Raw genomic sequence first — 23441 nt, forward strand, 5'->3', positions numbered from 1 at the left:
AGGAAGCTTCCTAAGAAAATGCCAAATCTCGGGAGCTTTCTGATTCCCTGTACCGTTGGGACTATTACATTTGAGAAGGCACTATGCGACCTTGGTTCAAGCATAAATCTGATGTCGCTCTCTGTAATAAAGAAGCTAGGAATCCAAGAGGCGTAGCATACAAGGATAGCATTAGAGATGGTAGACAAGTCCCAAAAGCAAGCATATGGATTGGTGGAGAATGTACTGGTAAAAGTTGAAGATCTCTACCTCCCTGCAGACTTTGTAATACTTGATACGGGAGAGGATACAGATGACTCCATCATCCTAGGAAGGCCATTCCTAGCCACTGGAAGAGCCCTCATTGACGTAGAGAGAGGAGAATTAGTCCTGAGGTTGCACGAAGACTATATGTTGTTCAAGATTTTTAAACCTCCACCACTCTTTGACAAAGGAGGTACCGACATGCAGAGTTCAAAGCTCAAGACCTCTCATTTGGTGGAAAGTCATACAGTACCCCCTGACATCAAACCTAAGTTTGGTGTTGGGCATTCACCACCCACCAAAGATGGAGGAGGCCCCAAGAAGAAGGTACCCAAGGGCTGGAGGAATAAGAAGATTCCTACTGAGGACTTCTCACCTGGCATGTGATGAAAAGATTTTTGACAGTTTAGAATTTCACTAATGAAATCTCGTTGTAAAGTATAGTTTCTAAACCAACAACAATCCTTCCATATAAAAATTTCTTTGTCACAAGTAACAAAACCCTAATAATCCTAATAACCGAAGTATTTAAACATCGGGTCATCTCTCAAAGGAATTGCAAGGTAGTGTTCTTGTTATTGGTTATGAGTTTGTATATTTTGGGGTTTTGGATAAGAAACAAGAAAAGTAAATGACAATAAAATTCTAACAATAAAAGTGGTCTTAGCAAGGATTGGTGATCAAGGATCTCTATCCTTATTGCTAACCACAACATGATAATTGCAAGGATCAATCCCACTAAGTCATCCTCTAACTAATAGTAAAGGAAAGTCAAGTAAGCTATATTAATCCAATTCCATAAGTCCTAGCTTCCCACTAATTGAATCAATGAGAACTAGAATCAATGGCTATCAATTATGAATCACTTGGACATTAGTAACTCAAGAATTCCTAACTTACCTTCCCAAGCCAAGAACATAAAATTCTACTCTAAAACCCAACCTTCTATCAAACACTTGGAAGGCACAAAAGGAAAGCATAGTAAAATCACAACAAGAATGAATTCTAACAACAATTAAAGGCAAAGAATTAACAACAACGATCAAGGAAATCACAATTAACATGAATTTCCTCAAATTGCATTAAAAGAAAAATAAAAAAACAAGAGTAGATCCATAACAAAGTATGAGAACAAAATAGAAAAGATCACAACACAAGAGTAGAGGAGCAAGATGTAACAACAAGGAATTGAATGGGAGAAGTAGATGAAAGAAAAGATTAAAACCTAGATCTAGAAATTCTACCTAAACCTAATCCTAATTCTAGAGAGAAGTGAGAGCTTCTCTCTTTAAGACTAAACTAAAACTAACTAATGTGCTAGAATCCTCCTAGATGAATGAATGATGCCTTTTCCTCTAATCCTTTGCTCTTTTAAGCTTTTTGGCGCAAAAGTTAGTTCCAGACTGCGCCCCACAGCTCCTCTGAATTCGCTGGGCATGATTTCACTCAAAAATCACGTGCCATCATCGGCTCGTATGCACACATCATGCGTACGCGTCCCTGGAGCTTTTCGCAATCCACACGAAAGCGCATAGTGCGCGCGTGCATCCATGGGCGTTTTCCAAATCTTTGACTTTTCATGATTTCTCCACTTTGCATGCTTTCTTCTTCACTCTATTGATTCATTCCTAGCCTTATTCAATCTGAAATCACTAACAAACATATCAAGGCATCTAGTGGAATCAAAGGGAGATTAAAACTATCAAATTAAGGATCCAAAAAGCATGTTTTCACACTTAAGCACAAATATGGAGACAATCACAAAACTATGCTATTTCATTGAATAAATGTAAGAAAATGTTAACAAAATGCTCTAAATTCAACACAAGATAAACCCTACAAATGGAGTTTATCAACCTCCCCACACTTAAACCTTAGCATGTCCTCATGCTAAACCAAGAATGAAGTAAAGGGTATCGTATTTATTCAATGGAACTAAACTAAATGCAACCTATCTAAATGCAACTATCTATATGAATGCAAATGCTTGGCCAAAACAAATCAACTTCCAAGGGAGCATATGTTAGTACAAGGGCTTAGAGCAATAGGAATCAAATCCAACCCACAATTGTATTGAACTATCAAAAAGGTTTACAAACTCGCATGAATAAGAATGATTATGGTGAATACACGTAATTGAGCAATCGAACCCTCGCCGAATGTGTATCCGCTCTATTCGCTCAAGTGTTTAGGGGTTGATTCACTCAATACTCCCCTAATCATGCTTTCCAAAATTTGTTCTTCATCTAACAATCAACAATCATTCAATGCATGCATACAAATATCATGAGATTTTTCTTAAAGGTTGTAATGGGGCTACGGTCAAGGTAGGATCATGTATGGTCAAGTGGACTAGAATTTGAATCTTTGATGAGCTTAAACTTTCTCACCTAACCTATGTAATGACTTATACAAATTCAAAGCTAACCTAACTACCCATCTTTCACTTTTCTTTTACATATTCATGTATTTTCTTTTCATTTCACAACACTTATGCATTGATCTTTTATTGAGCTTCACTTTGGGGAATTTTGTCTCCTTTTTATTGTTTTTCTTATTTTTCTTTCTTTTTTCTACGTTTTTTTCTTTTCTTTTTCACATCTATATTTTTTCTTTTCTCTTTCTTTTGTTTTTCTCATTTTTTTTCTTTCTTTTCAAGCTACATACAAGAACATCAATGCATAAGGTATATACATTTAATCAATACATGAGTACACACCCAATTCCCAAATATAGAAATACAAAACACCCTTTTATCCCAACCAATGTTCCCAAATCTCCCCAAACTTGAATAATAAACACTCTCACTAGCCTAAGCTAATCAAAGATCCAAACAAGGGACTTTTATTTTTTCGCTTTAGGCTTGTAATGTGCTAAAATAAAGAACAATTGGGTTAAGCGTAGGCTCAAAGTTGGTTAACAATGGAGAGTAAGAGGTAAGCTATTTGGGTAAGTGAGCTAATGAAATAATGGCCTCAATCATATAAATGCATGAATACAAGGAATAAGTGGACATATAGAATTAGGCAAATCAAAGATCACAATCATAGAAAGAGAACAATAACACACAAGAAGGGAAATAAGTGGTTATAAGATGTAACCACATCAATAGGCTCAAATCTCACTTGCTTGTGTTCTTAGCTCAAAACACGCTTCATAAAATATGAATTCATGCAAGTTCCACAAAAAAATTGTCCAATCAATTAGGGTGGTGCCTTATAGATAAATTTCTTGGAAAATTTCATCATTTTGACTAAGCTTATTAATGCAATGTTGTGATTGAGAAATTCTACAAATTTCCTAGTTTATCCCCTTCTCTTTTTTTTCTTAATCAAAATGAGTTTCTTATGCAAAAGGGTCAACTAGGTCTCAACAATCCAAATTTTTTTTCCAATCACAATCAAAAGCTAAAACAAGCTAGAACAACTATATAAAGCAAAAGGGCATATATAAAGCAAAGGTGTAAAATCAACAAACTAAGCAAAAGTATCCACAATCCACAATACTAATATATACAATGATCCAAAAGGTGAAAAATAAAGCAAAATAACATAAACTAGGAGATAAACTAGGAGATAGTGTCCGAAAATGTTTACCAAATCCACCGATGGCGACGATAGTGACCTCCCCATATTTAAGATGAATCAACGTCCTCGATGCTACTTATCGGGCTCATGGTGAGGGGCAACAGTCGCATCTAGCTCTGGCTGGGACTCAGGCTGGGGCACTGGCTCCTAGGGAGGCTGCTGAGTATCCTGCGAGGGTGCCTCCTGCTGAGCCGGCTCCTCCTCATCGGATGCGGAAGAGTCGGGAAGAGGTGGTAACTCAATGCCCTATGTTGCGAATGCCTGATCCACTCGGTCCAAGCATCGCATAATACGACACTCACTGCGCTCCATGAATCGAAACAAACGCTGAACTAGATGATAGGTCGGCTTGGGTGCTGGTGGCGGTAAAGGTACTACTGCTGCTGAAGAAGAGGGTCCTGCTGCGGCTGCTGAAGAAGGAGGTCTAGCTGCCTCTACTGCTGCTCTAGCTCGAGAGCAGCGCTTAGATGGGGGTTTCTCGTGCACCTACGTACCCCATAGAATAGTAACCTCCTTGTCGTCGTCGTCTGGGGGTGGTGGTATCATATCATCATCCTTCCAGGGGGCACCTGCTAACTCAAGCATCCTAGTGACCAATGTGGAAAATGGTAGTAGGCCCCAGATATGAGCTCGCCACATACATCTCCTTATCAACCGGGGGAAGTATATCTCCTTTCCCTCAATGACACAGCCGATCAAGACGAGCATGTCCATCAGAATCTCAGAAAAGTGGGTAGTAGGCATGACATAGTGGGCAAATATCTGCTACCAAGTCCTAGCCTCTTTAGACAGATAAGCAAATAACATCTTCTTGGGCCTCTTATTGCTAGAATCTGTCACCCAAAGGGCGTTCGGTGTGGCAATAACGCACTTCAGAGCCTCATAATCAAAGGTCATAGCATTTATCGCGATCTTTGCCTACTGGTAGGTACATGTGTCACCAGTCTTAGGTAGGCAATGCAATGCATCCTCAATGGCCGCCTTAGTAACTAAAATCTGCCCGCCTCGTAGGTAAACTGAATCAAGAGTCGCCTGATAGAAGTTGCAGTAAAACTCCTGGACCCATGAAATGTTTATTTTTCCCAAATCCCTATCAACAAAGCCTAGCTACAATCCCTAAATACGGGCCTCCATAGATTGCCTAAGGTCATCGAGAAGGGCCAATTTCTTCTCAATATTCAAATTCTTCTTCCGATAGGTTGGGAAACGTAGCTCACAGTACAAGTTAGGAAACTTGGCTAAGTTAGTGGGCGGAAGCTGCTGGTTCGCCTTATCCACTTCATTAAGTGGCTTCTTGGCATAGTTGGCATAAGGAGAGATAGTAGAAGCATGAGGTGCCTTCCTCTTTCTTGAGGTAGTAGCTGATGAGCGGATAATTTGTACGCTTTTTGGCATTGTTTTTAGTATGTTTTTAGTATGATCTAGTTAGTTTTTAGTATATTTTTATTAGTTTTTAGTTAAAATTCACTTTTCTGAACTTTACTATGAGTTTGTGTGTTTTTCTGTGATTTCAGGTATTTTCTGGCTGAAATTGAGGGACCTGAGCAAAAATCTGATTCAGAGACTAAAAAGGACTGCAGATGCTGTTGGATTCTGACCTCCCTGCACTCGAAGTGGATTTTTTGGAGCTACAGAAGCCCAATTGGCGCGCTCTCAACGGCGTTAGAAAGTAGACATCCTGGGCTTTCCAGCAATATATGATAGTCCATACTTTGCCCAAGATTTGATGGCCCAAACTGGCGTTCAAAGTCACCATCAGAATTCCCAGCGTTAAACGCCGGAACTGGCACAAGGATGGGAGTTAAACGCCCAAACTGGCATAAAAGCTGGCGTTTAACTCCAAGAAGAGTCTCTACACGAAAATGCTTCAATGCTCAGCCCAAGCACACACCAAGTGGGCCCGGAAGTAGATTTTTATGTCATTTACTCATCTGTGTAAACCCTAGGCTACTAGTTCTCTATAAGTAGGACCCTTTACTATTGTATTTTCATCTTGGTAGCTATCTTTGTTCTTATGCTATCTTAGATCATTGGGAGGCTGGCCTCACGGCCATGCCTAGACCTTGTTCTTATGTATTTTCAACGGTGGAGTTTCTACACACCATAGATTAAGGTGTGGAGCTCTGCTGTACCTCGAGTATTAATGCAATTACTATTGTTCTTCTATTCAATTCCACTTGTTCTTGTTCTAAGATATCACTTGTTCTTCAAATTGATGAATGTGATGATCCGTGACACTCATCATCATTCTCGCCTATGAACGCGTGCCTGACAACCACCTCCGTTCTACCTTAGATTGGGTGGATATCTCTTGGATTCTTTAACCGGAATCTTCGTGGTATAAGCTAGAATTGATGGCGGCATTCAAGAGAATCCGGAAGGTCTAAACCTTGTCTGTGGTATTCTGAGTAGGATTCAATGATTGAATGACTGTGACGAGCTTCAAACTCCTGAAGGCTGGGCGTTAGTGACAGACGCAAAAGAATCACTGGATTCTATTCCAACCTGATTGAGAACTGACAGATGAATAGCCGTGCCGTGACAGGGTGCATTGAACATTTTCACTGAGAGGATGGGAGGTAGCCACTGACAACGGTGAAACCCTTGCATACAGCTTGCCATGGAAAGGAGTAAGAAGGATTGGATGAAGACGGTAGGAAAGCAGAGAGACGGAAGGGACACAGCACCTTCATATGCTTATCTAAAATTCCCACCAATGAATTACATAAGTATTTCTATCTTTATCTTTATGTTTTATTCATCATTCATAACCATTTGAGTTTGCCTGACTAAGATTTACAAGGTGACCATAGCTTGCTTCATACCAACAATCTCTGTGGGATCGACCCTTACTCGCGTAAGGTTTATTACTTGGACGACCCAGTACACTTGCTGGTTAGTTGTGCGAAATTGTGTTTATGCCATGGTATTGAACACCAAGTTTTTGGGTTCATCACCGGGGATTATTTGAGTTGTGAAAAGTATTGATCACAATCTGGTGCACCAAGTTTTTGGCACCGTTGCCGGGGATTGTTCGAGTATGGACAACTGACGGTTCATCTTGTTGCTTAGATTAGGTATTTTTCTTTAGATTTCTTAAGAATGAATTCTAGTGTTTCAAGGTGATGTTCTTATCATCACCAAAGCTGATTGATTTTCATCAATTTAGCTCTTGAATGCAATGTCCTGCTGAAGCTTGTTCAGCCATGTCTAATTTCTTTAGACTAAAGCTTTAGACTAACATTGCATGATTCCTGGAATTCTCATTAAGAATTTTGATACCTTTATTTTCTTTTTCCACTTAATTTTCGAAAAATCCAAAAAAATTACAAAATCATAAAAACCAAAAATATTTTATGTTTCTTGTTGAGTCTAGAGTCTCATTTTAAGTTTGGTGTCAATTGCATGTTTCTGTTCTTCTTGCATTCATCCATGTGTCTTAAGTGATCTTCAAGATGTTCTTGATGATTTCATTACTCTGATCTTTAAATTCTCTTGACTTGAGTGTTTTGTGTTTCTCATATACATTCTCATTTTGTTAGTGTCAGTAGTATACAAACTGCTAAGTTTGGTGTCTTGCATGCATTGTTATTTGATTTTTAGTTGCATGTTGATTATTCCTCATTATTAAAAATCCAAAAATATTTTTAATTTGTGTCGTTTCAAGTAAATAATACAGAGAATTGAAGATTCAGAACACACAGCAGAGGAATTATACAGAAAAGGCTGGGCGTTCAAAACGCCCAGTAAGGAAGGCAAACTGGCGTTTAAACGCCAGCCAGGGTGCTTGGCTGGGCGTTTAACGCCCAAAAGGGTAGTGATTTGGGCGTTAAATGCCAGAATGTGCACCATTCTGGGCGTTTAACGCCAGGATGACACAAGAGGGAAGATTTTGTTTTCAAATCAAATATTTTTAGTTTTCAAAATCTTTTCAAAATCAAATCTTTTTCAAATCATATCTTTTCAATCAAATCTTTTTCAAAATCAATTTCTTTCCATTTTCAAAAATACTTGCTATCAATTAATGATTTGATTCAACATTTCAAGTATGTTGCCTTTTCTGTTGAGAAAGGTTTAATGTTTGAATCATATCTTTTCTTGTTAGCCAAGTCATTAATTTTCAAAATCAAATCTTTTTAAAATATTTTTCAAATCATATCTTCTCAATCACATCTTTTTAAAACCATAACTTTTCAATCATATCTTCTTAATCATATCTTTTTCAAAATAGTTTTTCAATCAAATCTTTTTAATTTCTTATTTCAAAATCTTTTTCAAAAATCACTTTACTTCTTTCTCAATCTTGGTTTTCGAAAAATCAATTAATGTTTTTCAAAATGTTTTCAAAATCTTTTACTTAATTTTCGAAAATTTCTTCCCCTCTTCTCACATCTTTCTATTTATGGACTAACACTAATCCTCAATGCACAATTCGAACTCCATCTTTCATTGATAAGTTCGAATTCTTCTACTTCTTCCTTCCATTTTTCTTTTCCTCTGACACCTCAAGGAATCTCTATACTGTGACATAGAGGATTCCATATTTTCTTGTTCTCTTCTCTTTCATATGAGCAGGAGCAAAGACAAAAGCATTCTTGTTGAGGCTGATCCTGAACCTGAAAGGACCTTGAAGCGAAAGCTAAGAGAAGCTAAGTCACAATTCTCTGTAGAGGACCTAACAGAAATCTTCAAGGAAGAAGACCCCATGGCAGCCGAAAACAACAACAATGCCAACAATGCAAGGAAGGTGCTGGGTGACTTTACTGCACCTACTCCCGACTTCTATGGGAGAAGCATCTCTATCCCTGCCATTGGAGCAAACAACTTTGAGCTTAAGCCTCAATTAGTTTCTCTAATGCAACAGAATTGCAAGTTCCATGGACTTCCATTGGAAGATCCTCATCAGTTTTTAGCTGAATTCTTGCAAATCTGTGACACTATCAAGACTAATGGGGTTGACCCTGAGGTCTACAGACTTATGCTATTCTTTTTTGCTGTAAGAGACAGAGCTAGAATGTGGTTGGACTCACAACCTAAAGAAAGCCTGAACTCTTGGGAAAAGCTAGTCAATGACTTCTTGGCAAAGTTCTTTCCACCTCAAAAATTGAGTAAGCTTAGAGTGGAAGTCCAAACCTTCAGGCAGAAGGAAGGAGAATCCCTCTATGAAGCTTGGGAAAGATACAAACAATTAATCAGAAAGTGTCCCTCTGATATGCTTTCTGAATGGAGCATCATAGGTATTTTCTATGATGGTCTGTCTGAACTGTCCAAGATGTCTTTGGATAGCTCTGCTGGAGGATCTCTTCATCTGAAGAAGACGCCTACAGAAGCTCAAGAGCTGATTGAAATGGTTGCAAATAACCAATTCATGTACACTTCTGAAAGGAATCCTGTGAACAATGGGGCAAATCAGAAGAAAGGAGTTCTTGAGATTGACACTCTGAATGCCATATTGGCTCAGAACAAAATATTGACTCAGCAAGTCAATATGATTTCTCAAAGTCTGTCTGGAATGCAAAATGCACCAGGTAGTACTAAGGAAGCTTCATCTGAAGAAGAAGCTTATGATCCTGAGAACCCTTCAATGGAAGAGGTGAATTACATGGGAGAACCCTATGGAAACACCTATAATCCTTCATGGAGGAATCATCCAAATCTCTCATGGAAGGATCAACAGAGACCTCAACAAGGTTTCAACAACAATAATGGTGGAAGAAACAGGTTTAGCAATAGCAAGCCTTTTCCATCATCTTCTCAGCAACAGACAGAGAGTTCTAAGCAGAACACCTCTGACGTAGCAACCATGGTCTCTGATCTAATCAAAACCACTCAAAGTTTCATGACTGAAACAAGAACCTCCATTAGAAACTTGGAGGCACAAGTGGGTCAGATGAGTAAGAAAATTACTGAACTTCCTCCTAGTACTCTTCCAAGCAATACAGAAGAAAATCCAAAAGGAGAGTGCAAGGCCATCAACATGGCCGAATTTGGAGAGGAGGGAGAGGCAGTGAACGCCACTGAGGAAGACCTCAATGGACGTCCACTGGCCTCCAATGAGTTCCCCAATGAGGAACCATGGGAATCTGAGGCTCAAAATGAGACCATAGAGATTCCATTGGACTTACTTCTGCCATTCATGAGCTCTGATGAGTATTCTTCCTCTGAAGAGGATGAGTATGTCACTGAAGAGCAAGTTGCTAAATACCTTGGAGCAATCATGAAGCTAAATGACAAGTTATTTGGAAGTGAGACTTGGGAGGATGAACCCCCTTTGCTCACCAAAGAATTGGATGACTTGTCTAGGCAGAAATTACCTCAAAAGAGACAGGATCCTGGGAAGTTTTCAATACCTTACACCATAGGCACCATGACCTTCAAGAAGGCCTTGTGTGACCTAGGGTCAAGTGTAAACCTCATGCCTCTCTCTGTAATGGAGAAGCTAGGGATCTTTGAGGTGCAAGCTGCAAAAATCTCACTAGAGATGGCAAACAACTCACGAAAACAAGCTCATGGACTTGTAGAGGATGTTCTGGTAAAGGTTGAAGACCATTACATCCCTGTTGATTTCATAGTCCTAGAGACTGGAAAGTGCATGGATGAATCCATCATCCTTGGCAGACCCTTCCTAACCACAGCAAAGGCTGTAATTGATGTTGACAGAGGCGAATTGATCATTCAAGTGAATGAAGAATCCTTTGTGTTTGAGGCTCAAGGATATCCCTCTGTCACCATGGAGAGGAAGCATGAAGAGCTTCTCTCAAAACAGAGCCAAACAGAGCCCCCACAGTCAAACTCTAAGTTTGGTGTTGGGAGGCCACAACCAACTTCTAAGTTTGGTGTTGAACCCCCACATTCAAACTCTAAGTTTGGTGTTGGGAGGTTCCAACATTGCTCTGAGCATTTGTGAGGCTCCATGAGAGACCTCTGTCAAGCTACTTACATTAAAGAAGCGCTTGTTGGGAGGCAACCCAATGTTATATTTTATCTATTTTTCTTTGTTATTTTATGTTTTCTATAGGTTGATGATCATGAGAAGTTACAAAATCAATTGAAAAAGCAAAAACAGAAAGAAAAACAGCACACCCTGGAGGAAGATCCTGCTGGCGTTTAAACGCCAGTAAGGCTAGCAGATGGGCGTTTAACGCCCAGTCTGGCACCATTCTGGGCGTTTAACGCCAGAAAGGGGCACCAGACTGGCGTTAAACGCCAGTAAAGGGCAAGAACTTGGCGTTAAACGCCAGAAATGGGCACCAGCCCGGCGTTTAACGCCAGAATTGGCACAAAGAGCAATTTTGCTCGCCACTTGGTGCAGGGATGACTTTTCCTTGACACCTCAGGATCTGTGGACCCCACAGGATCCCCACCTACCCCACCACTCTCTCTCTTCTTCACCCATTCACCAATCACCTCAACACCTCTTCCCCAAAAACCCTTCACCTATCAAATCCCATCTTTCTCTTCACCACTCACATCCATCCTTCATAAAACCCCACCTACCTTACCATTCAAATTCAAAACACTTTCCCTCCCAAACCCACCCTCCCATAGCCGAACCCTACCCCTCCCCCCACCCCTATATAAACCCATCTTCACTCCTTCATTTTCACACAACCTAAACACTACTTCTCCCTTTGTTGGCCGAACAACAAAGCCTCCTCCATCTCCTTCAATTCTTCTTCTTCTACTCTCTTCTTTCTTCTTTTGCTCGAGGACGAGCAACCCTTTTAAGTTTGATGTGGTGAAAGCATTGCTTTTTGTTTTTCCATAACCATTTATGGCATCCAAGGCCGGAGAAACCTCTAGAAAGAGGAAAGGGAAGGCAAAAGCTTCCACCTCCGAGTCATGGGAGATGGAGAGATTCATCTCAAGGGTGCATCAAGACCACTTCTATGAAGTTGTGGCCTTGAAGAAGGTGATCCCCGAGGTCCCTTTCAAACTCAAAACGAGTGAATATCCAGAGATCCGACATGAGATCCGAAGAAGAGGTTGGGAAGTTCTTACCAACCCCATTCAACAAGTCAGAATCTTAATGGTTCAAGAGTTCTATGCCAATGCATGGATCACCAAGAACCATGATCAAAGTGTGAACCCGGACCCAAAGAATTGGCTTACTATGGTTCGGGGGAAATACGTGGATTTTAGTCCGGAAAATGTAAGGTTGGCATTCAACTTGCCCATGATGCAAGGAGATGAACATCCTTACACTAGAAGGGTCAACTTTGATCAAAGGTTGGACCAAGTCCTCACAGTCATTTGTGAAGAGGGCGCCCAATGGAAGAGAGATTCAAGAGGAAAGCCGGTTCAATTGAGAAGGCATGACCTCAAGCCTGTGGCTAGGGGATGGTTGGAGTTTATCCAACGCTCAATCATTCCCACTAGCAACCGGTCCGAAGTTACTATAGACCGGGCTATCATGATTCATAGCATCATGATTGGAGAAGAAATAGAAGTCCATGAGGTTATATCCCAAGAACTTTATAAGGTGGCGGACAAGTCCTCTACCTTGGCAAGGTTAGCCTTTCCTCATCTCATTTGTCACCTCTGTTATTTAGTTGGAGTTGACATAGAGGGAGACATCCCCATTGATAAGGACAAGCCCATCACTAAGAAGAGGATGGATCAAACAAGAGACCCCTCTCATCATCAAATCCCTGAGATGCCTCAAGGGATGCACTTTCCTCCACAAAACTATTGGGAGCAACTAAACACCTCCCTAGGAGAATTGAGTTCCAACATGGGACAACTAAGGGTGGAGCACCAAGAACACTCCATTCTCCTCCATGAAATTAGAGAAGATCAAAGAATCATGAGAGAGGAGCAACAAAGGCAAGGAAGAGACATTGAGGAGCTCAAGCACTCCATAGGATCTTCAAGAGGAAGAACAAGCCGCCATCACTAAGGTGGACCCGTTCTTTAATTTCCTTGTTCTTTATTTTCTGTTTTTTTCGAAAATTATGCTTATGTTTATCTATGTTTGTGTCTTGTGATCATTAATTTCCTTGTTCTTTATTCATGAATGTTGGCTCTTGAGAGAATGATGAAAAAGGAGACATGTTACTGAGGATCTGAAAAATCATAAAAATGATTCTTGAAGCAAGAAAAAGTAGTGAATACAAAAAAATAATAAGAAAAAGAGAAGGGAGAAAAGAAAACGAAAAAAAAAGAAAAAGAAAGAAAAAGAAAAAAAAAAGACAAAGAAATAAAGTTGTGATCCAAGGCAAAAAGAGTGTGCTTAAGAACCATGGACACCTCTAATTGGGGACTCTAGCAAAGCTAAGTCACAATCTGAAAAGGTTCACCCAATTATGTGTCTGTGGCATGTATGTATCCGGTGGTAATACTGGAAGACAGAGTGCTTTGGCCACGGCCAAGACTCAATAAAGTAGCTGTGTTCAAGAATCATCATACTTAACTAGGAGAATCAATGACACTATCTAGATTCTGAGTTCCTAAAGAAGCCAATCATTCTGAATTTCAAAGGATAGAGTGAGATGGCAAAACTGTTCAGAGGCAAAAAGCTAAAAGCCCCGCTCATCTAATTAATACTGATCTTCATAGATGTTTTTGGAATTCATTGCATATTCTCTTCTTTTTATCTTATTTGATTTTTAGTTGCTTGAGGACAAGCAACAATTTAAGTTTGGTGTTGTGATGAGCAGATAATTTGTACCCTTTTTGGCATTGTTTTTAGTATGTTTTTAGTATGATCTAGTTAGTTTTTAGTATATTTTTATTAGTTTTTAGTTAAAATTCACTTTTCTGGACTTTACTATGAGTTTGTGTGTTTTTCTGTGATTTCAGGTATTTTCTGGCTGAAATTGAGGGACCTGAGCAAAAATCTGATTCAGAGACTAAAAAGGACTGCAGATGCTGCCTGCACTCGAAGTGGATTTTCTGGAGCTACAGAAGCCCAATTGGCGCGCTCTCAATGGCGTTGGAAAGTAGACATCCTGGGCTTTCCAAAAATATATGATAGTCCATACTTTGCCCAAGATTTGATGGCCCAAACCGGCGTTCAAAGTCACCATCAGAATTCCCAGCGTTAAACGCCGGAACTGGCACAAGGATGGGAGTTAAACGCCCAAACTGGCATAAAAGCTGGCGTTTAACTCCAAGAAGAGTCTCTACACGAAAATGCTTCAATGCTCAGCCCAAGCACACACCAAGTGGGCCCGGAAGTGGATTTTTATGTCATTTACTCATCTGTGTAAACCCTAGGCTACTAGTTCTCTATAAGTAGGACCTTTTACTATTGTATTTTCATCTTTGTAGCTATCTTTGTTCTTATGCTATCTTAGATCATTGGGAGGCTGGCCTCACGGCCATGCCTAGACCTTGTTCTTATGTATTTTCAACGGTGGAGTTTCTACACACCATAGATTAAGGTGTGGAGCTCTGCTGTACCTCGAGTATTAATGCAATTACTATTGTTCTTCTATTCAATTCCGCTTGTTCTTGTTCTAAGATATCACTTGTTCTTCAACTTGATGAATGTGATGATCTGTGACACTCATCATCATTCTCGCCTATGAACGCGTGCCTGACAACCACCTCCGTTCTACCTTAGATTGGGTGGATATCTCTTGGATTCTTTAACCGGAATCTTCATGGTATAAGCTAGAATTGATGGCGGCATTCAAGAGAATCCGGAAGGTCTAAACCTTGTCTGTGGTATTCTGAGTAGGATTCAATGATTGAATGACTGTGACGAGCTTCAAACTTCTGAAGGCTGGGCGTTAGTGACAGACGCAAAAGAATCACTGGATTCTATTCCAACCTGATTGAGAACCGACAGATGAATAGCCGTGCCGTGACAGGGTGCGTTGAACATTTTCACTGAGAGGATGGGAGGTAGCCACTAACAATGGTGAAACCCTTGCATACAGCTTGCCATGGAAAGGAGTAAGAAGGATTGGATGAAAACGGTAGGAAATCAGAGAGACGGAAGGGACACAGCACCTTCATATGCTTATCTGAAATTCCCACCAATGAATTACATAAGTATTTCTATCTTTATCTTTATGTTTTATTCATCATTCATAACCATTTGAGTTTGCCTGACTAAGATTTACAAGGTGACCATAGCTTGCTTCATACTAACAATCTCTGTGGGATCGACCCTTACTCGCGTAAGGTTTATTACTTGGACGACCCAGTACACTTGCTGGTTAGTTGTGCGAAATTGTGTTTATGCCATGGTATTGAACACCAAGTTTTTGGGTTCATCACCGGGGATTATTTGAGTTGTGAAAAGTATTTATCACAATTTCGTGCACCAGTAGCCTTGGCTTTTCCTTTATCCGACATCCTGAAAAGCATATATGATATGATATAAGCAATTTGCCAAGTAGAGGAATAGCAAGCAAGGTAAGGCGTGTTCATGAAGTGAGTTAAGAAAAGATAATGCTTGGAACGCAAGTAATCACAAGGTATAAAAGAAGACAAAGCTACAAACCAAGAACGCAAATAACAATCACACCATGCTTGTTTATTAAGCTCAATGAGCATCATATCCAAAAGAATGGTCAATGGGTTAGCTTAAAATAAAAAAAAAGGTTAGTAAGGTAAGTAAGTTAGAAGTTAGAAAATCTAGTTCAAAGGTTAGTGGTATGATGGTCATTGTCTCAATTAAGAGAAGTTCACAAAGTATAAAAAACAAGCATGCTCACATTCATGAGGGAAATACAGTCATTGATGATGAAATATAAAATTGCGAAAAGAGCAATTAATTAAAAGTAAGTCATCAACAATGTCATGGTCACAAAGATTGCAATAATTGGTGTTAGAAAGTGTGAAATGCACTTCGTGTAACCAAAACCAAGTTAGAAACTGATTTAAATTAAGTGGGATAGACAATTGAAATGCACCAATTATTGTAAAAGACTGAACCATGTTCAAGAAAATAGTCAAGTTAAATCAAATGGTGAATGTAGCACAAGTCAAAGGGCATTTGATTAACTTGGAAAGTGAAAGCGCATGAGGGTTCAAAGCAAATCACGGGAAACAAAGTGAACACAGAAAAACCAAGCCAAAGTTACCTAAGCATTGAACTTGGTGTAATCAAAGGAATACTCAACTCCAAAGGCAGCAAGTTCGATTATAAGTAACATGTTAAAAACCAAAATAATTTCTAGAAAATTGGGCAGCATTCCGGCAGTAAATCGAATGTTCCTGAATAGCAAATAGCAGTAAAATCAGTCATATGAGTTCACATATCAATAGGCAAAACAATCAAGGAGTGCATATGACTCGAGCAGCATTAAGCAAGCAAGGCATCAGGAAAATCAAGTCACAGGAAATAGAAACAGCAACGCATACCAACATCACTCAGCAAAGAATGTAGCATTCAAACAAATAAACACAAACGGAGCACTTATCAGGTCAAGAATCTTCTAACCATATCCTAACTACCTAACCGCATTTATTTCTATCTAGCCTAATATGTAGAATTAATCAAATAACTAACCTAATCTAATCATACCAAGATTAACGAAAAATAGTAAAGAAACAGAGCAGAGGTAGGGTGTAACCTGGAGTGCTGAAGTAGAAATGGAAAAGGAATTGAGAAATAGAAGGGATAAGGTAGCAAAATTATACTGGTGCCCAGGATCAATGGTGGCCGGTGAAGTTCGCGACGGTGCTGGGGTAGAGCAGAAGGGTGGTAGAGTGGAGCAGTGAAACAGAGCAGCTCTGGGTGCAGGGCAATTGGGGGCAGAAGTACGACTTGAGTGAAGCAGGAAATGGTTGAGGCAGAAGAGAAGTTGAAAGGGGTGGTTGGTTGTGGGTGGCACTGGTACTCACCGACGGTAACTGGCGGCCGCGACGGAGCTTGACGGAGGCAGAAGCGAAGGAGGCAGAGAAAGGAGAGGGAGGAGAGGAGAGGAGAAAGGAATGGGAGAGAAAGAAGGAGGGAAGGAGGGGTGATGACGGTAGTTGGTGTCACCGGACGGCGTCAACGGTAGTGGTGAGCTTTGAGGGTGGTGATTATGGAGGGGGAAGGAGAAGAGTGAGAGACGTTGGGGATGAGGAGGGTGCGCGACTGCACTAGGCTCCTCGCGTAGTTAGGGTTATAATTTTTGAATTCACGCGTTCGCTGATGAGCGGATAATTTATATGCTTTTTGACATCGTTTTTAGGTAGTTTTTAGTAAGTTCAAGCTACTTTTAGGGATGTTTTCATTAGTTTTTATGTTAAATTCACATTTCTGGACTTTACTATGAGTTTGTGTGTTTTTCTGTGATTTCAGGTAATTTCTGGCTGAAATTGAAGGACTTGAGCAAAACTCTGATAGGAGGCTGACAAAGGACTGCTGATGCTGTTGGAATCTGACCTCCCTGCACTCGAAATAGATTTTCTGGAGCTACAGAATTCCAAATGGCGCGCTCTCAATGGCTTTGGAAAGTAGACATCCAGAGCTTTCCAACAATATATAATAGTCCATACTTTATTCGAGAATTGATGACGTAAACTGGCGCTCAACGCTAGTTCTATGTTGCTGTCTGGAGTCAAACGCCAGAAACACGTCACGACCCGGAGTTGAACGCCTAAAACATGTTACAACTTGGTGTTCAACTCCAAAAGAAGCCTCAACTCGTGGATAGATCAAGCTCCGCCCAAACATACACCAAGTGGGCCCCGGATGTGAATTTATGCATCAATTACTTACTCTTGTAAACCCTAGTGGCTAGTTTATTATAAATAGGACTATTTACTATTGTATTAGTCATCTTTTGGCCATTCGGTCTTTTGATCATTCAGGGGGCTGGCCTCTCGGCCATGCCTGAATCGTTCACTTATGTATTTTCAACGGTGGAGTTTCTACACACCATAGATTAAGGGTGTGGAGCTCTGCTGTACCTCAAGTTTCAATATAATTACTATTGTTTTCTATTCAATTCTCTTTATTCCTATTCTAAGATATTCGTTGCACTTCAACTTGATGAATGTGATGATCCGTGACCCTCATCATCATTCTCACCTATGAATGCACGTGATTGACAACCACTTCCGTTCTACCTTAGGCCGGGCGCATATCTCTTGGATTCCTTAATCAGAATCTTCGTGGTATAAGCTAGAATTGATGGCGGCATTCATGGGAATCCGGAAGGTCTAAACCTTGTCTATGGTATTTCGAGTAGGATTCCGGGATTGAATGACTGTGACGAGCTTCAAACTCATGAAGGTTGGGCGTTAGTGACAGACGCAAAAGAATCAAGGGATTCTATTCCAACCTGATTGAGAACCGACAGATGATTAGCCGTGCTATGACAGAGCATTTGGACCATTTTCACTGAGAGGATGGGATGTAGCCATTGACAACAGTGATGCCCTACATACAGCTTGCCATGGAAAGGAGTAAGAAGGATTGGATGAATGTAATTAGAAAGTAGAGATTCAAGAGGAGCACAGCATCTCCATACGCCTATCTGAAATTCCCACTTTTGATTTACATAAGTATTTCTATCCTATTTTATTTTTTGTTTATTATTAATTTTCGAACATATCATAAACCAATTTAATCCGCCTAACTGAGATTTACAAGATGACCATAGCTTGCTTCATACCAACAATCTCCATGGGATCGACCCTTACTCACGTAAGGTATTACTTGGACGACCCAGTGCACTTGCTGGTTAGTTGAACGGAGTTGTGATCACACGTGCCATTACCAGGGATTATTAAGATCCCAATTCATCATACCATGATCTCTTTGGGGTATTTTTGATAGAGACAATATTTAAATTTCATACAAGTACAAAGAGACCAACTTTGAGGATCACAATTTCATCCACCAAGTTTTTGGCGCCGTTGCCGGGGATTGTTCGAGTTTGGACAACTAACGGTTCATCTTGTTGCTCAGATTAGGTAATTTTCTTTTCAAAAACTTTTTCAAAATTTTTCTTTTCTTTTTCGTTTTTCCAAAAAATTTTTCGAAAAAATTAATAAAAATCCAAAAAAAATTAGAAAATCATAAAAACCAAAAATATTTTGTGTTCTTGTTTGAGTCTTGAGTCAATTTTTAAGTTTGGTGTCACTTGCATGTTTTTAAAATTTATGCATTATTTTTTCGAAAATCTCATGCATTCATAGTGTTCATCATGATCTTCAAGTTGTTCTTGTCAAGTTTCTTGTTTGATCTTGATGATTTCTTGTTTTGTGTTGTTTGTTGTTTTTCATATGCATTTTTCGTTTGTTAGAGTCCATGCATTAAAGATTTCTAAGTTTGGTGTCTTGCATGTTTTCTTTGCATCAAAAAATTTTTCAAAAATATGTTCTTGATGCTCATCATGATCTTCAAAGTGTTCTTGGTGTTCATCTTGACATTCATAGTGTTCTTGCATGCACCATGTGTTTTGATCCAAAATTTTTATGTTTTGGGTCATAATTGTGTTTTTCTCTCTCATAATTAAAATATTCAAAAATCAAAAAAATTATCTTTTCCTTATTTTTCTCATAATTTTCGAAAATTTGAGTTGACTTAGTCAAAACTTTTCAAAATTAGTTGTTTCTTACAAGTCAAGTCAAATTTTCAATATTTAAAAAATCTTATCTTTTCAAAAATCGTATCTTTTCCAACTTTTCCTCTTTTTCGAAAATTTCAAAAATCTTTTTCAAAATATTTTCAAAATCTTTTTCTTATCTTTATATCATAATTTCGAAAATTAGCTAACAAATAATGTGATTGATTCAAAAATTTGAAGTTTGTTACTTTGTTGTTAAGAAAGATTCAATCTTTAAAGTTCTAGAATCTTATCTTGTAGTTTCTTGTTAGTGAAGTAAGTAATTTTAAATTTAAAAATTAAAATCTTTTTTATCTTTTCTATCTTATCTTTTTATCTTTTTCAAAAATTTGATTTCAAAATATCTTATCTATCTTCTTATCATCTTATCTTTTCAAATTTGACTTTAATATCGTTTTCAACTAACTATTTGACTTTTTATTTGTTTCTTATCTTTTTCAAAACCACCTAACTACTTTTCTCTCTTTAATTTTCGAAAATATCTCATCTTTTTTTTAAAAAAAATTCTTTTTGTTTTAAATTTTAATTTTAATTACATCTTATCTTTAATTTTCGAAATTACTAACCCCTTTTCAAAAATTAATTTTCGAATTCTCCCTCTCCCCTCTTCTTCTATTTAATTATTTATTAACTAACACTTCTCTTCACCTCTCTTCATCTGAAAATCCGAACCCATTCTTCTTCACTCTTCTCCCCTTTCTTCTTCTACTAACATAAAGGAATCTCTATACTGTGACATAGAGGATTCCTCTTCTTTTCATGTTTTCTTCTCTTTCATATGAGCAGGAACAAGGAAAAAGGCACTCTTGTTGAAATTGATCCCGAACCTGAAAGGACTCTGAAGAGGAAAATAAGAGAAGCTAAATTACAACAATCTAAAGGTAACCTTTCAGAAATATTAGAACAAGAGAAGGAGATGGCAGCCGAACCCAACAACAATAATGCAAGGAGAATGCTTGGTGACTTCACAAAACGAACATCCAAATTTGATGGAAGAAGCATCTCCATTCCTGCCATTGGAGCCAACAATTTTGAGGTTAAGCCTCAACTAGTTGCTTTAATGCAATAGAACTGCAAGTTTTATGGACTTCCATCTGAAGATCCTTACCAGTTTTTAACTGAGTTCTTGCAGATTTGTGAGACTGTTAAGACAAATGGAGTAGATCCTGAAGTCTACAGACTCATGCTTTTCCCTTTTGCTGTAAGAGACAGAGCTAGAATATGGTTGGATTCACAACCTAAGGATAGCCTGGACTCCTGGGATAAGCTGGTCACAGCCTTCTTGGATAAATTTTTTCCTCCTCAAAAGCTGAGCAAGCTTAGAGTGGATGTTCAGACCTTCAAACAAAAAGATGGTGAATCCCTCTATGAAGCTTGGGAAAGATACAAGCAGTTGACCAAAAGGTGTCCATCTGACATGTTTTCAGAATGGACCATATTAGATATATTCTATTATGGTCTATCTGAGTTTTCGAAAATGTCATTGGACCATTCTACAGGTGGATCCATTCACCTAAAGAAAACAACTACAGAAGCTCAAGAACTCATTGACATGGTTGCAAATAACCAATTCATGTACACTTCTGAGAGGAATTCCGTGAATAATGGGACGCCTCAGAAGAAGGGAGTTCTTGAAATTGATGCTCTGAATGCCATATTGGCTCAGAACAAAGTGTTGACTCAGCAAGTTAACATGATTTCTCAAAGTCTGAATGGATGGCAAAATGTATCCAACAGTACTAAAGAGGCAGCTTCTGAAGAAGCTTATGATCCTGAAAACCCTGCAATAGCAGAGGTAAATTACATGGGTGAACCTTATGGAAACACCTATAATTCATCATGGAGAAATCATCCAAATTTCTCATGGAAGGATCAACAAAAGCCTCAATAAGGCTTTAACAATGGTGGACGCAATAGGCTGAGCAATAGCAAACCTTTTCCATCATCTTCTCAGCAATAGACAGAGAATTCTGAACAAAGCACTTCTAATTTAGCCAATCTAGTCTCTGATCTCTCAAAAGCCACTTTCAGTTTCATGAGTGAAACAAGATCCTCCATCAGAAATCTGGAGGCACAAGTGGGCCAGCTGAGTAAGAAAGTCATTGAAACTCCTCCCAGTATTCTCTCAAGCAATACAGAAGAGAATCCAAAAGGAGAGTGCAAGGCCATTGATGTGATCAATATGGCCGAATGCACAAGGGAGGAGAAGGACGAAAATCTTAGTGAGGAGGACCTCCTGGGATGTCTCTCAAGCAAGAAGGAGTTTCCTATTAAGGATCCAAAGGAATCTGAGGCTCATATAGAGACCATAGAGATTCCATTAAATCTCCTTCTGGCATTCATGAGCTCTGAAGACTATTCTTCCTCTGATGAGGATGAAGATGTGACTGGAGAGCAAGTTGCTCAATATTTAGGAGCTATCATGAAGCTGAATGCCAAGTTGTTTGGTAATGAGACTTGGGAAAGTGAACCTCCCTTGCTCATTAGTGAACTAGATACCTGGATTCAGCAAATTTTACCTCAAAAGAGACAAGATCCTGGCAAGTTCTTAATACCTTGTACCATAGGCACCATGACCTTTGAAAAAGCTCTATGTGATCTGGGGTCAGGGATAAATCTTATGCCACTCTCTGTAATGGAGAAGCTGGGGATCATTGAGGTACAACCTGCCTTGTTCTCATTACAATTGGCAGACAAGTCATTAAGACAAGCTCATGGAGTAGTAGAGGACGTGTTAGTAAAGGTTGAAGGCCTTTACATCCCTGTTGATTTCATAATCTTAGACACTAGGAAGGAAGAGGATGAGTGCATCATCCTTGGAAGACCTTTCCTAGCCACAGCAGGAGCTGTGATAGATGTCAATAGAGGTGAATTAGTCCTCCAATTGAATGGGGACTACCTTGTGTTTAAGGCACATGGCCATCCTTCTATGACAAAAGAGAGTTAGCACAAAGAGCTTCTCTCAGTTCAGAGTCAAAAAGAGCCCCCACAGTCAAACTCTAAGTTTGGTGTTAGGAGGCCACAACCAAACATTAAGTTTGGTGTTAAAATCCCATATCCAAACTCTAAGTTTGGTGTTGGGACTATACAACATTGACCTGATCACCTTTGTGGCTCCATGGGAGCCCATTGTCAAGTTATTGACATTAAAGAAGCGCTTGTTGGGAGGCAACCCAATTTTTATTTATCTAATTTTAATTTTATTTTATTGTTATTTTGTGTTTTATTAGGTACATGATCATGTGGAGTCACAAAAAAAATATAAAAATTAAAAACAGAATCAAAAATAGCAGAAGAAAAATCACACCCTGGAGGGAGGACATCCTGGCGCTGAACGCCAGTAAGGAGCATCTGGCTGGCGTTCAACGCCAGAACAAAGCATGAATCTGGCGCTGAACGCCAGAAACAAGCAACATTCTGGCATTTGAATGCCAGGAATGTGCCTTGAGGAAAGCTGGCGCTGAACGCCAGTAACAAGCATGGAACTGGCGTTCAACGCCAGAAACATATTACACATGGGCGTTGAACGCCCAGAGTGTGCATCATCTCGGCGTTTAAACGCCAGAATGGTGTGCAAAGGCATTTTACATGCCTAATTGGTGCAGGGATGTAAATCCTTGACACCTCAGGATCTGTGGACCCCACAGGATCATCTCAGGATCTGTGGACCCCACAGGATCCCCACCTAACATATTCCCACCTTACCTCCTAATCCTATAACACTCTTCCCCATATCACACTTCCCAACAACTTCAATCTCTCTTCCCAATTACCCCCTTCACCACTCACATCCATCCACTCTTCCCCATAAACCCCACCTACCTTCAAAATTCAAAAACACTTTCCCACCCAAACCCACCCTAAATGACCGAAACTACACCCTCTCCCCTCCCTATATATACCCTTCCATTCTACTTCATTTTCACCCAACACAAACCCCCTCTTCTACACCTTGGCCGAAACACCATCTCTCACTCTCCTCCATATTTTCTTCTTCTTCTTCTTCTTCTCTTCTTTCTTCTCTTGCTCGAGGGCGAGCAATATTTTAAGTTTGGTGTGGTAAAAGCATAAGCTTTTTGTTTTTCCATTA

At 39.4% G+C, this 23441-nt stretch overlaps 1 non-coding gene across 1 annotated transcript; it reads right to left on the reverse strand.

Moving 5' to 3' along the window:
- Window positions 1–20666: 20666 nt before the first annotated feature.
- Window positions 20667–20770, reverse strand: LOC112700037 (small nucleolar RNA R71). The gene has a single exon (XR_003152962.1). It is a non-coding gene; the product is annotated as a small nucleolar RNA R71 (small nucleolar RNA).
- Window positions 20771–23441: the final 2671 nt, after the last annotated feature.

This window comes from Arachis hypogaea, chromosome 6 (assembly GCF_003086295.3).
Source record: "Arachis hypogaea cultivar Tifrunner chromosome 6, arahy.Tifrunner.gnm2.J5K5, whole genome shotgun sequence".
Taxonomy (NCBI): Eukaryota; Viridiplantae; Streptophyta; class Magnoliopsida; order Fabales; family Fabaceae; genus Arachis; species Arachis hypogaea.